The sequence below is a fragment of the Neomonachus schauinslandi genome, chromosome 12 (genome assembly GCF_002201575.2).
Source record: "Neomonachus schauinslandi chromosome 12, ASM220157v2, whole genome shotgun sequence".
Classification (NCBI taxonomy): Eukaryota; Metazoa; Chordata; class Mammalia; order Carnivora; family Phocidae; genus Neomonachus; species Neomonachus schauinslandi.
In genome coordinates, this window is record NC_058414.1 from 62,656,296 (window position 1) to 62,669,525 (window position 13,230).

General features: G+C 37.5%; 1 protein-coding gene and 1 pseudogene across 6 annotated transcripts in view; one reads left to right on the forward strand and one right to left on the reverse strand.

Moving 5' to 3' along the window:
* Positions 1-13,230, forward strand: part of BBS9 (Bardet-Biedl syndrome 9) — a 475,024-nt gene that overhangs the window by 340,261 nt on the left and 121,533 nt on the right. The window lies entirely within an intron of this gene.
* On the reverse strand, positions 2,946-3,687 carry LOC110588900 (annotated as a pseudogene).

The following is a 13,230-nucleotide window of genomic DNA, read 5'->3' on the forward strand; positions in this document are numbered from 1 at the left end:
TTACATCCAAAATGCTTATAATAAGCACCCAATAAATATTAACCATCATCATCACTATTTTTTTGATACTTACCCTAGCCATAACTGATTGAGTCAGCCTTTCACTATGGAGAGGAACTACAGGCCCTAAAAATAAGTTTCTACATGGAATAAGGATGAAAATATATCCCAAAGGGAAAGCCCATTTGAATATATGCTTTCTGAAGTACTTCTTTTTTCCTCCTCATTTGTTTACCATGAGTGCGACTGCTTTAAAATATATATAAATTAACACACATACCCATACCTTAATATCTCATAATAGAGGTTATCACTTTAAAAAAAGCTTTTGTGAATGTCAGGATTTCAATCTTAAGAAGAGTAAGAAAAATTCTCTCGATTCCATGGGTTTAATTGGCCTCTGGCAGGTACTGGCTCAGCATGCCTTACCATACAATGTCCGGAAACACTGTGAATAAAAAAGTATGGCATTAGGTTGTTCCCCACGGATATATTCTTGGCAATGGGCATTTTAATCAAGGGATGTAAGCAGTGGGCTTCTAGAAGAGCATTAGCTAATTCATCAAAGTTACGTGGTAACCACGAATTATGCAGACACGGACCTAACAGTGGAATAGATGTAAGGAATGGGAGGGAGTATCAGTTGAAACTTTTACAGGATGTGTTACATTGTGTTTCGTTTTTATTTGTTTTTTGGAAGAAGAGAGCAGTCTTCTGAGAGATATGGACAAAAAAAAAGTCAGGAAATACTAATCCTGACATGTTAATTGTTAAAATAGTTGTTAAAGGGCGCCTGGGTGGCTCAGTTGGTTAAGCGACTGCCTTTGGCTCAGGTCATGATCCTGGAGTCCCAGGATCGAGTCCCGCATCGGGCTCCCTGCTCGGCAGGGAGCCTGCTTCTCCCGCTGACCCTCCCCCCTCTCATGTGCTCTCTGTCTCTCTCATTCTCTCTGTCTCAAATAAATAAAATCTTTAAAAAAAAAATAGTTGTTAAAAAACAAAAGGTCTTCTATTTAACATTTCAACTTTTCTGTGGGTGGCAGTGCTATTCATTCGTTATTCCTAAATTTCTTAGATCCAAGAAGTTGGAAACATTTGATGTGAGATGTGGAAATTTGTTTTATTTGTCACTTATGTCGTGCTAAGTTCCTAAAAATAGTTTGGGTTGCCTGTTAGATTTGTCAAGTAACTTGCCCTAAAGTAAAATTGAAGTAATAACAAAGGGAGAAAAGCAACATTTACTTCGTTCATTTAAGATTGCACATATTATTTATGAATTTTAACATTAATTGCTATTGTGTAGATTTGAAGACAGATTTTTATTGGGATTCATTTTAGAGCTGAAAATTATCCTGTAAGTGTTGGAGCTGGATACTGATATGGTATGATATAGAGGGTGATGTAGGACCCAACCTGCCTTAAAATACCTTATTATTCCAGCTTTGGATGCTTACAGTTTTTATCATTCAAGTTATTTGTTTCATTTCAACACTGGTCTTGAAAAGTCCTTGTAACATGGCAACCTAGGGAATGTGTCCCAGAAAAACCCCTGTGAACGCATTTGCCCACAATTCAAGTGGACTGGCCTGGTGTCCTCAACCAGTTAGTTAGCTGTGTCATCTGTCAACAGTTGAAGATTGGTAACTCTGATACATTGGGGTGAGTTGGGTCAGTGAGATCTGGTAGGATGGATTGGCGGAGGAGGGAATCTCAAAGAGAGCTTTGTGAGGGTTAGGGTGTTTTAAGTGAAGGAAATCATATGTCTCTTGCTTCGAGGCAGCAGGTAGGTTTTCTTGACTGCTAGAAATTCCAGATCTGTGAAATAATAATGGATGTGGGCCATTAAGTATGATGGAGGTGGTGAAAGGGGAATATTAAAATTATACTTGTGAACCTTTTTTGAGGTCAGAGACTCCAATGGGACTCTGAAAGCTTTGGGCTCTTTCCTCTAGAAAAATACATAAAATCACCCAAAATGTTACTTTTAGTTTCAGGGGACTTTCTTTTTTTTTCTTTTTTAAGATTTTATTTATTTGACAGAGAGAGACACAGTGAGAGAGGGAACACAAGCAGGGGAAGTGGGAGAGGGAGAAGCAGGCCTCCTGCCGAGCAGAGGGCCCGATGTGGGGCTCGATCCCAGGACCCTGGGATCATGACCTGAGCTGAAGGCAGACGCTTAACAACTGAGTCACCCAGGCACCCCTCAGGGGACTTTCTGACCCCCGAAGTCTATTCTTGGGCTTAGGTTATACCTCTAGGTTAAAGGAAAAGTTAGGGTTTTTAGAAACATGTCAGGTTTTATAATTTTATTATTCATTTGTGAAGCAATTGGGAGCCACTGTAGTTTTCTGACTATGGGATTGGTATGGTCATACTAATTCTTACATTTCTTATAGAATACTTACAGAATTCTATCATGTAGAATATAGTAGCTGATGCAAGGTGCAGTAAACTTAGAATTATTTAACTGAAAAAAGAGTAAGAATTTCAAATATTTAGTAAGGGAAACAAAAAAATACATTAAATATAGTTTTATTTCAGAATAAGAGGTGTTCTTATTGGAAGCTTTGACTTAGTCAAAACAATCAAGAAGGTTTGTTAGCAATTTATTTGTAATTTTTTTTTTTACCTGAGAGATTATTCTAGGTTTTTTGTTTGTTTTATTTCTTTCATTCTACATAAATCAGAACATGATTCATTAGAGCCAGATATTTTGCTCTTTATGACTGTTTGTAGACATACAATCAGTCATACTTCGTTTAGACAATCTGGACATGTCTGCAAAATAGTCAGTATAGATTATCCTTAAAAATCAGCAACAGAAGCAAAGTTATTAATGTTTTTTGGAGCTATTTAAGTAGGATGTTTTTGTTTCCATCAAACAATTTATTCTTTTTTTTTTTTTTTGATGTCTGATCTTATTTATTTGTCACTCTTAGAAAATCTCATTTTTGACTGGACTCAGAGGTAGAAGCTCTCAGAGAGGACAGCCTCCGTCTTTTGGCAATCTGTTCCTGGTGTTTTTCTCTGGCCTCCTTCATTCTCTTGGCAAAAAGTTTAGCATATTCTGCAGCCTCTTCCTTATTTTTCTTACTGCACTGTTTTTTCAAGGCAATAAACCAACATTTGTGCTGGAGGACACGTGGAGTAACAGACGCTGAATCTTAGGCACTTTGGTTCTAGGTTTCTTACCTTCTTTGTTTAGGGGCTTTCTCACAACATACTGGTGGACACCAGCTTCTTTAGAGAGACTGAAAAGTTTGCGGATTCTGCTTGCTCTTTTGGGCCCCAGGCGACGAGGCACAGTAGTATCAGTGAGTCCAGGAATATCCTTCTCCCCCTTTTTTACAATGACCAAGTTGAGAACACTGAGATTGGCACCTACAATGCAATCCCGAACAGATTTGCACTTTCTCTCTCCAGTCCTCCTTGGTCTATAGCAGGAATGCCCCTTACTCAGCAGCAGGTGGACACGGCCATGGGTCAAGACACCCTGCTTCATGGGGAAGTCTTGTTTGTCATTGCCACCACTGATTCAGACCACATAACCTTCCATTCTTCACCCAGAGCATCAGCAGCAACTTCTGTGGCCATACGCTTCTCATAAAAGGTATGAAGTTTGCGTTCATCGTCCACTTCAATGAGTTTCTGGCAGCCAGCAGCTGGAAAAGTGATGTTCAGCTTCATGCTGGAGCAGCCTGCCGCCTCCGAGGCGTCACAAGAAAGAGAAACATAATTTATTCTTGATTGATGATGTTATTTTACTGACTATTTACTAGTAAGTTATATTCCTAAAATCAGTATTATCAAGCAAACCAATCAGGGCAGGTTCAGGGCATGGCTGTATGATATAGCAAGCAGTTCTGTCTTTTTTGAAGGGTTTCAGACCCTTGGGTGCCAAGCTTACTGACTTCTAGCCCAACACAGCCAAAGGGAAGAGGAGTCACAGCATTGTTTTCATGTACTAGTGCTCATGAGTGTACTAGAGAGGAAAGTCTCGGTAGAGAGTCACCTCAAACTCTAAACTCTAGAAACAGATTAGGAATATGAGGAAGCTGCAAATGATAAAAATTATTCCAAACTATTAGAAACATGCAGTTTCTAGTCATAGACAAATTCTTATTTCTCAGTGTTAGCAGTGACAGTAACAATACACTATTGCTTATTGCAAGGCTGTGTACTAATTTCTAAGAACACAAAAGAAGGATAAAACAAGTTCTTCATTTGTTAGGAAACTAATTGTTTAAATAGAGAAGAAGAACATATACCCCAAAGGTAAATTATGGTATAAGAGAGCATAGATTAAGTTTCAAAATGAATAGTATAGGTAATAAATAAATAAATGACAGAGGAATTCTGATCTAGGAGATCAGAATTGGACCAGGATGTCTTTTCAAGCTTCAAAGAGGAAGTTCTCCTATTGGCTGCCCCATAGGTCTCTGCCATGCACCTTTACCTAATATTTATCACATTTTTGTGTTATTACTTGTATAGTTGTCTTTCTTGATCATTAGTGGCTGAATTGCTTAGGGTCAGGGCTGGTGTGTGTATTGTTGAACTTTGAATCTTTAGCACTGGGACATAATACAACATAAATATATGTTGAATGAATGAGTCATGAATGCAGAAATGAAGGCAAAGCTTATGTTTAATTTTGAGGGAAGGACACACATTTAAGTGGAGATTAAGAAGGATTTATAGGCAGAAGGAAGAGTACAAGTTAATGTATGTTAGTGGAGGTACTCGAGGTGTCTGAGAAATGATGAGTGGACCAAATTATTTTTGATAAAAAGGCTGATATAGGAGAGTCAGTATAAATTGAGATTAGGTAAGATAAACACTGGCAAGACTGGGGAGACTTTGAGTATTGTTACTAAATTATTCCATAGCATGGGCAAGACGTATAACTTCCACACATGTATTTCTTTTCTATAAAATGAGGAATAGAGCAGTTAGGAAATACAAGTATAGAAAATTATATTTAAAATTAAATTATGTGGTATGATATTTATTGTATTTATTATTGATTTATTGTATAATGTTGCATAAAATAAGCAAAGCATCTAAAATATCACATTCATGTAAACTTGTATACATATCTGTGTATGTGGAGCTAGTTTCAGAATTGTCTGAGAAGGTATTTCCTAAAATATTAATAATCACTCTCTCCAGCACAGTCTGAGTGATCTTTTCTCCTCTTTTTCAGTTTACCTGAACTCTGCGTCAGTGAACTAGAGGCGATTTGCCTCTAGATAGTGGTGGTTGGAGTGGAGAGGAAGAAATACATACAGGGAGATATTTTGAAGGCAGAACTGAAAGTCCTTGGTGACTTACTTAATATTAAAGTGGATAAAGGAGGAATTGTGAGTTAAATATGATGCTGAGGTTTTGAGGCAGTTATTGTTAGTAGTAAACTTGGGAGGGATGTGCACCCTGCAAATAGGGACACTTTTTGTTGGAACATTGGCTTATTAATGTCAATATCTGGAACTATTATATAAATATATGAAGCAGCAGCTAGAGTAGAAGTTAGTAGTGAATTATATCAAGTAAAGCAGAGATTAGAGTGTAAGCACAGGGCTGGTGGCTAAAATTGTGATTTTTCTATCTCAGAATTTAACATTCTTGGAAAAAGAAACAAGTGTCTTCTCAATTCTCATATATTCTTGAAGAAAATGGACAAGTATGGTTTGTACTCATTTTAGAGAGTGAGAAAGTAAGAGTTAGGGAAATAGAGGAACCTCTGGTTATATGCAGGTGCTTACTGAGTGGGAGAGAAAGGGTCTCCCTGTTGGTTGACTACCATGTTGCCATGAATGGGAGGAAAAAAGTACATCACTGATACTCATGCATCCCATTGTGATTGGTCTTTTGGTTGTAACTCTCTTTTCTTTTTTAATCCAGATTTTAAAAAGGGATCTGTTTCCAAAAGCTGTGGTGGCCTATTTTTTAAGTTTAACTAATAACATAGATGAGATGCCATGAAGGATGGCTCAAAATAGAAAATAAGGTTGTATAATTGAGACAAAAAGGGATATCCTGGAAATAACGTTATGTTTAGTAGTAAGTTTTAGAGCTTCTAATTTTACTGGTCTTTTCCCTCTCCTAATTACTAATTTTAGAATATGTTTCTTTCAATTTAAGAGTTAGCCAGCCTTAAATTTGTCTGCTGAAACTATGTTAGAAACCACACTATTTCCAGTTCAGTTGAAATTATATGGTATTAAGCCTGTATCTTTCCAGGTTCTATAGACTTTGGCAGAAATGTTGGGATTTAAAGCATTAGTGCTTCAATGGCTTTTAGAGGATAAGACCCTTTTGTTGTTTGGGCCATACACACTTTACTGTTTCTGTTTCTGGGCTGTTCTGGAATGGAAATGGGATTTATTCATTTCCTTTAGATTAGAGTATGTTATTTATCTCCATTCTAAAAGTGGATTATTAGTAAACGAGATTCTGGATAGAAATCAAGAGAAGGGGCAGTTTTACATTTTAATCTCATAGCTCGAGTAAGTCATGAATTCTAAATGAAGAATAAACACCTTTATTTTCTCTGGGAAATAGCTTAAACACAGACTGAAATATTTGATAATTGGTAGCCTATCTTAAAATAATCTGGTCCTTGGGCTTGAGCAGGAAATCTTTATACTTCATAAAGAGAAGTAGTTACTTTCAATATTGACCTGGCCCGAGATGGAAAGACTGGGCACTCTTTTTGGACACTGTGATCACAAAGCTCAAGTCTTTGATTTGATTGTTATGTCCTCACATAATTGATTTTCCAGAAGTTTCTATCCTATAACTTTTGCTTTTTTTTTTCACATGGGTCTCTTCGTTGCTTTACGAAAACATGATGTCATTAGCCCATGAAAACAGAGTCTTACCTCTCTGCCTTCACTGGCGTACATACCTTGCTTGGAATCACCTACAGTCTTCAACACAACAAATTTAGGTTCTCCAACCTCCAGGGAGTCTCTCCTAACAACTCCAACCTTCATTTTTTAAGCTCATCAAGATCATTTACAGGAAATACTTTGAAGTTTACTACTGAATTTAGTGCTGTGTGATATTTTCCTTGGTTTAATAGATGCTAATTTGATCTCAACTTAAACTTTTACACAGTGTTACCTTTAAGCTTTCAAATACAAGAATCTTCTTTTTGAGGGAAGGTATCAGGTGCATAGTAAATGATCAGCAGGTGCTTGGCATTAGTATTAAGGTGATATGGAGAAAATGTTTTGAAATGAGACTTATTGGATTGAGACCTAAACATTACTGATGTTACTTTAATTGAATTGAGACGGTTTTTATTGTGCTCAGCCTTGGATGAACCACTTAAATCAAATTTAGCAAGAAGTTGCACTTTTTTTTTTTTAAGATTTTTTATTTATTTGACAGAGACACAGCGAGAGAGGGAACACAAGCAGGGGGAGTGGGAGAGGGAGAAGCAGGCCTCCCGCCGAGCAGGGAGCCCGATGTGGGGCTCGATCCCAGGACCCTGGGACCATGACCTGAGCTGAAGGCAGATGCTTAACGAATGAGCCACCCAGGCGCCCCAGAAGTTGCACTTGTTAACTAGTCATAAGGCAGCCCAGTAGTACCCAGGACAGTCTAAAAAAAAAAAAAAAAAAGGTAAGTTAAATCAAAGTAGATTTCTCAGTAAGTCTCAAGCAGTCTGGATGAAAATATATATAAAATACTCCTACATTGCTAGACATGGGCCACAGATTTGACTTCTCTCTAGTCAGTATAAAATTGGAATCACATCCGTTTAAAAGATTCTTAATGTTTTAAAGAAACAGAGGACACTTCTTTTTCTTGTTTTAGTTTTTTGTGTGCTTGTTTATTTGTTGTTTGGTTTTTCAATATCGGATTGATTTCCCTAATACTGAGAGGAATTTTTCTTCTGGGTCTGTATAAGGTGGACGTGGTGGGATGTAGTGAATAATCAGCCTTGATGAGAGTGGGAAGATATGGTCAAATTAGTTGATACATTCAAATCCAAAATTAAGTAGTTGATTAGATGTGAACTGTAAGAAGGCCACTTTTCCCAACTTGTTCATTTTTGCCAGTTCTTTGGTGCAGTAGAGATAGCCACTGGAAAAAAGATGAATTCATTCACTGATTGAATCCAGTGCCTTATGACTCATGAGTAATTGGGTGTAATTCTTACGACCACACAATGGTGGGTTGAAGCCTGATTTCCTAACTTTGGAAACTAATCTTTTTTTATGCTCTTTCAGGGGTTGGGGGGATGTGTAGGGGAAACCAAAGTGGTCTCTGTCCTCTCCAAAATTCAGGGATATAATTTTTAGCTCAAGACTCCCTGCCAAAGTTGAATCTGGGGCAGTTTTTCACTCAGTCTGAATCTTCTAGGCTAACTTGTTTTTCAGCTTACAATCAGGGGCAGTCTTGGAGCAGTTCACCTTACAAACAGGAGCCAATTCGTATTATTCAAATGGGCTGTACATGATCTCCTCATGGATGTATGGGTCAGGGGCAGCCCCACAGAGAGCCCCTGGAAGTGAGGGAGCCAGCAGGCCAAGTATCTCCTCTGGGGCTGTATCAGTGTTTTCTGAGAAAAAGCTGTAAAGAAACAAAATTTCTTTAAATCAGATTCTGGTTTTAGTGCATTTAGAGAATTGCTGAACATGAAAGTGAGTCTGTTAACTATTATTCTTTAAAGTGAATAGATTTCTCCAATACTTTTTTATATATTCGGGGATCCTTGACTAACTTTTAAATGTGTAGATTTTTAAGGCATAGGTTTGTTCAGAATTGTGAGGTTTGGGGGACAAGGCTGAGATCCTACTCTTTTCCCTCACCCAACATAGAAGCCAACTTGTTATTGTTGTTGTTTTTATAGATGCTGAAAAAAATCTCAGTAACTTCTTTCTGCAGAAGTTGCCTGTTCAGAGGTGGCCCTGGTAACTGTTCAGATGAAGCGTGGGATTCTCTGGGGAAGCCTTTTTCTTTCCCCTAATCTCTTTAGCTGCTTGAGACCAGAGCTGATATTCATTGGTGCTCTTACCAGCCAAGAAAACATGCTTCATTGTCTTAGCTAGTAATATCTTTTATTGAGAACAAGTTGAATTTGTGACTTGTTCAGTGATGTCTTACCCTTTCTCCTCATCATGTGCATGTCCGAAGTCAACATGTTTTATTTTAGAAATTGAAATTCAATACCAGCGTTACAGAAAGCAAAAGTTCTTTCTATAAATTTTTTTGATATTGAAAATCCTTTGAACCCAACTATTGAATGTCCCCTCTACTCCTGTATAATCTGACAAATCTTTACTCTTAAAAAATATTCTTTGTTTAAGGACATATGCCAAAGGTTCTTTGTAATCCATTGATATCCTCATTTCTTAAACAGAAATTTGTTCCAGATGCTATTTTTTTTCCAGACAAGATACTGATATTATATTCTTTCCTTATAAATTAGTGGAATAGTAGGTCTCAGTTTGGAATATATTAAGAATATTTGGAGAAACAGCAAAACTGGGAATCAAACTGTTAAGTCGAAGGCCTTGTGTTTCTAACATACCAAGCAATCTTTTTCTTTTTTTAAGATTTTATTTATTCATTTGACAGAGAGAGAGAGAAAGAAAGAACGAACGAGAGCACAAGCAGGGGGAGCGGCAGGCAGAGGGAGAGGGAGAAGCAGGCTCCTCGCTGAGCAGGGAACCCAGCAGGGGGCTCGATCCCAGGACCTCAGAATCATGACCTGAGCCGAAGGCAGATTTTTGCTGCTGAAGAAGTTGTCTGGGCCATTTCTTTTCCCCTTTCATCCATGACCATACTTTGGTCCCTGGTTTCCCAGTAGCTCTGGCCAGAGTGGCCAGTTGATATGTCTGGGTCCTTGTCCTTTATTAATTGTCTTTTTCTCAATCATTAGGGAACAGAAACCTTATGCCCAAACTGAGAAAGAGTTAGGTAGAGGCTCAGGGCTCTCCTTTCACTTGCCCCTCCTGTCCCTTTTAACATAACATTTCAACTTGATGTCCCAGTATCACAACTTAGTGATCACAGGGAAAATAATCATCAATGTCAGAGATGTGGTAGACTATAAGCTATACATGAAATCACCTATACAAATTAGAAAACGGTGATAGCGAAGAAAATTACTAAGTTTCTGAGAAAAGAGAAAGTCAAAATAAAGCCAGATTAGGATCCCATTTTATGGAGACACTTACCACTACCAACTTCAAAATCTCTTTCTTCCAGCTAACCACACCTATGCTCTCATATCAGTTTCTTTTTATGCAACATTTATGTTTTCCCTTTCTTCTGCCAGAATGGATTTCTGACATCCTGGAACTCTTGTGGTGAGCAGTTCCCTAATAACGTGTATAATCTTTCCTAATACTATTTTTTAATCATCAAACCATAATTTTTCTAAGGACTGTTAAACCCTACTTTTCTAAGGTGTTCTTAGGAGAATTAAAATGATGGCTGCAGGGTAAAACTCTCGAGAGCTGAAACAAAGAACTGCTTCCTGAGGGTTCACAAGCTAAACTATAATCTTTCCCATCACTCATGCAGGCCACAAGTGCCAACATGGCATCTATCCCCAGATTTTAAATCTCTCCTCTGGGTAGTTGTTGTGATACCTGTTATTTTATCCAAATTCAGCTCGTTATCACATCTTTGGATATTAATACCAAGAGTTTAAACAAAAAGTGGCTGTGTGAATCAGTTCCTGGTGTGATGATAATCTTTTTCTTTTGTTATTCCCTGAGAATGGATTCAGATTTCTGGTAAATGGACTCTATTAGAGGATTCTCATTTAGCTGTGGCACCTGTTTGATTTAAGTAAACTAAAAAGAACTAGTTTGCAACCCATACCTCTCTCATCAGATACAATCTTCCTCATACAGTCTATTTCAGCTACTTAGAGGGAAGAAAAGAGAGGTTTTGGATTTAGAGGGACCTCTCATCCTATCAAATCCAAACTTGGACATTTCAAGAAAAGATCTCATTTTAATATATACCACATTTATTTGCTTGTGTTTGTAATTTTTTTTTTTTGCTTTTTTCTCCCTTTTTTTTGTTGAGGCAAAAAAAATTATTTTTTCTTTTGTTTTTCTACCTGTTTTGTTTTTGTTTTTATTTGTATGTTTTGTTTAAAAGGGGAAACTTTAAATGAGAATACTGATGCCAGGACTGAAACCATTGTGGATCCTTTTCCTTTTTATGTTATTCTAGTCTTTATTAGAAATGTACACAGATATTTACTATCTTTTGGCTAGTTTTGTAGCTCAAGATCATTTTGAAAATAGTTATTAAAAATTACTTTTGCAATTGTGAAAAAGTCACTATCTCACAAATATTTACTAGGGTAAATCAATCTTACCCTTTATTAATAAGAAATATACTTTATTACCTTCCCCAAATGGATTTTTTCATTGAAATCATAAGAAAGCAGAATTAAATTTTTAAAAATTAGTGAAAAATTTGCAGAAGTGAATTTTCTAGCTCCACGGAGCTAAGGTTCTGTAGCAACAGGGGGTGCAGTGGAGGAACATGGACTTTAGGACTAGACAGACTTGGGTTTGAATCTGGCTGCGTGTTTGTGGACAGTCAGTCTTTCAAACCTTTCAGAAAGGGCCTCAGTTTCATCATGACCAGAGTGAATCTAGCAACTCTACTGCACAATTTTGTTATGAAGACCATATGAAAGAACTCATGCTTGGCCTACATTAGGTCCCACTGGGAAGTGCAGGGAAGGCTGAGGGGACCTTTATGAAAATGGCCCAACTGTCCATTGACTGATGAATGGATAAAGAAGATTGTGTTTGTATATTTTATATTATATACATATATATAATGTATGTATGTGTGTGTGTATATATATATACATATATATACATATACATAATGAAATATTACTCAGCCATAAAAAGGAATGAAATCTTTCTGTTTGCAATGACATGGATGGAGCTAGAGAGTATTATGCTAAGTGAATTAAGTCAGAGAAAGACAAATACCGTATGATTTCACCCATATGTGGAATTTAAGAAACAAATGAGCAAAGGGAGGAGAGAGAGAGAGAGACAAACTAAGAAACAGACTCTTAACTATAGAGAACAAACTGATGGTTACCAGAGGGGAGGTGGGTGGCGGGGATGGGTTAAATAGGTGTTGGGGATTAAGGAGTATACTTGTGGTGATGAGCACCCAGTGTTGTATGGAATGTTGAATCATTGTATTGTACACCTGAAACTAATATTATACTGTATGTTAATTAACTGGAATTTAAATAAGAGCTTAAAAAAAGAAGAAAAGAAGAGAGAGTGCCCCACAAAGGACAGCTAGGGAATGCCCTGGGAACAGTTATTTTCTGGGAACTGGATGAAGACCTTGGCATTGGGAGGTATGATTCCAAACAAAATACCAAACAAAAATGTATTTAATAGATTCTAAGATTTTTTGTTTCTGTTTTTTAGAGATGGGGAGGGGAGGAGGGGCAGAGGGAGAGAGAATCTTAAGCAGGCTCCATGCCCAGCTCAGAGCCCAATGTGGGGCTTGATCCCATAACCCTGAGATCATGACCTGAGCTGAAATCAGGAGTCAGATGCTTAACAGACTAAGCCACCCAGGTGCCCCTAATATGTTAATTTTAAGCCACATTGTTGATTTGATTACCTTTGAAGATAAAAGGTAAAATTAGCACATTAAATGAACAAAGAGATAAGACACATTATGATTTGAAAATCATTACAATGGGTGTGTCTGGGGGCACCTAACAAGCAAAGTGCATTATGGAATTAAGGAAATGTGCAGTTTGTTGGGCATCACAACTGGTATGCTAGGCATTAGCTCTACTTCTGAGAGAAGCTTCAGATAATAGTGTTAAGCCAAGATGCTAGTTTTCCAAGATATGCCAGATGGAGTTTACTTCAGTTCAATTCAGATATTTGTTGATCCCTGCTATGTGTTAGGCCTTGTACTAGGTGGCGGGGACACAGCAGTAAATAAGACAAAACACAGTTCCTCCCTTCCCAGAGCTTAAAATGATCAGACAAGTAATTCTGAATGTGATGGATATAATGGAAGGGGACATACAGGTGCTTTGAAAGTGTAGGGTGTGGGAAGTATGCTACACATGTTGGTAAATAATGTATATAACCTGTGGGCTAAATCAATCCCATGAAGAGATGCTGAAGTTACTGAGACTGTAAACTAGAGATGAAAAGGCAAAGGGAGGCGTTGTTACTGTATGTAATG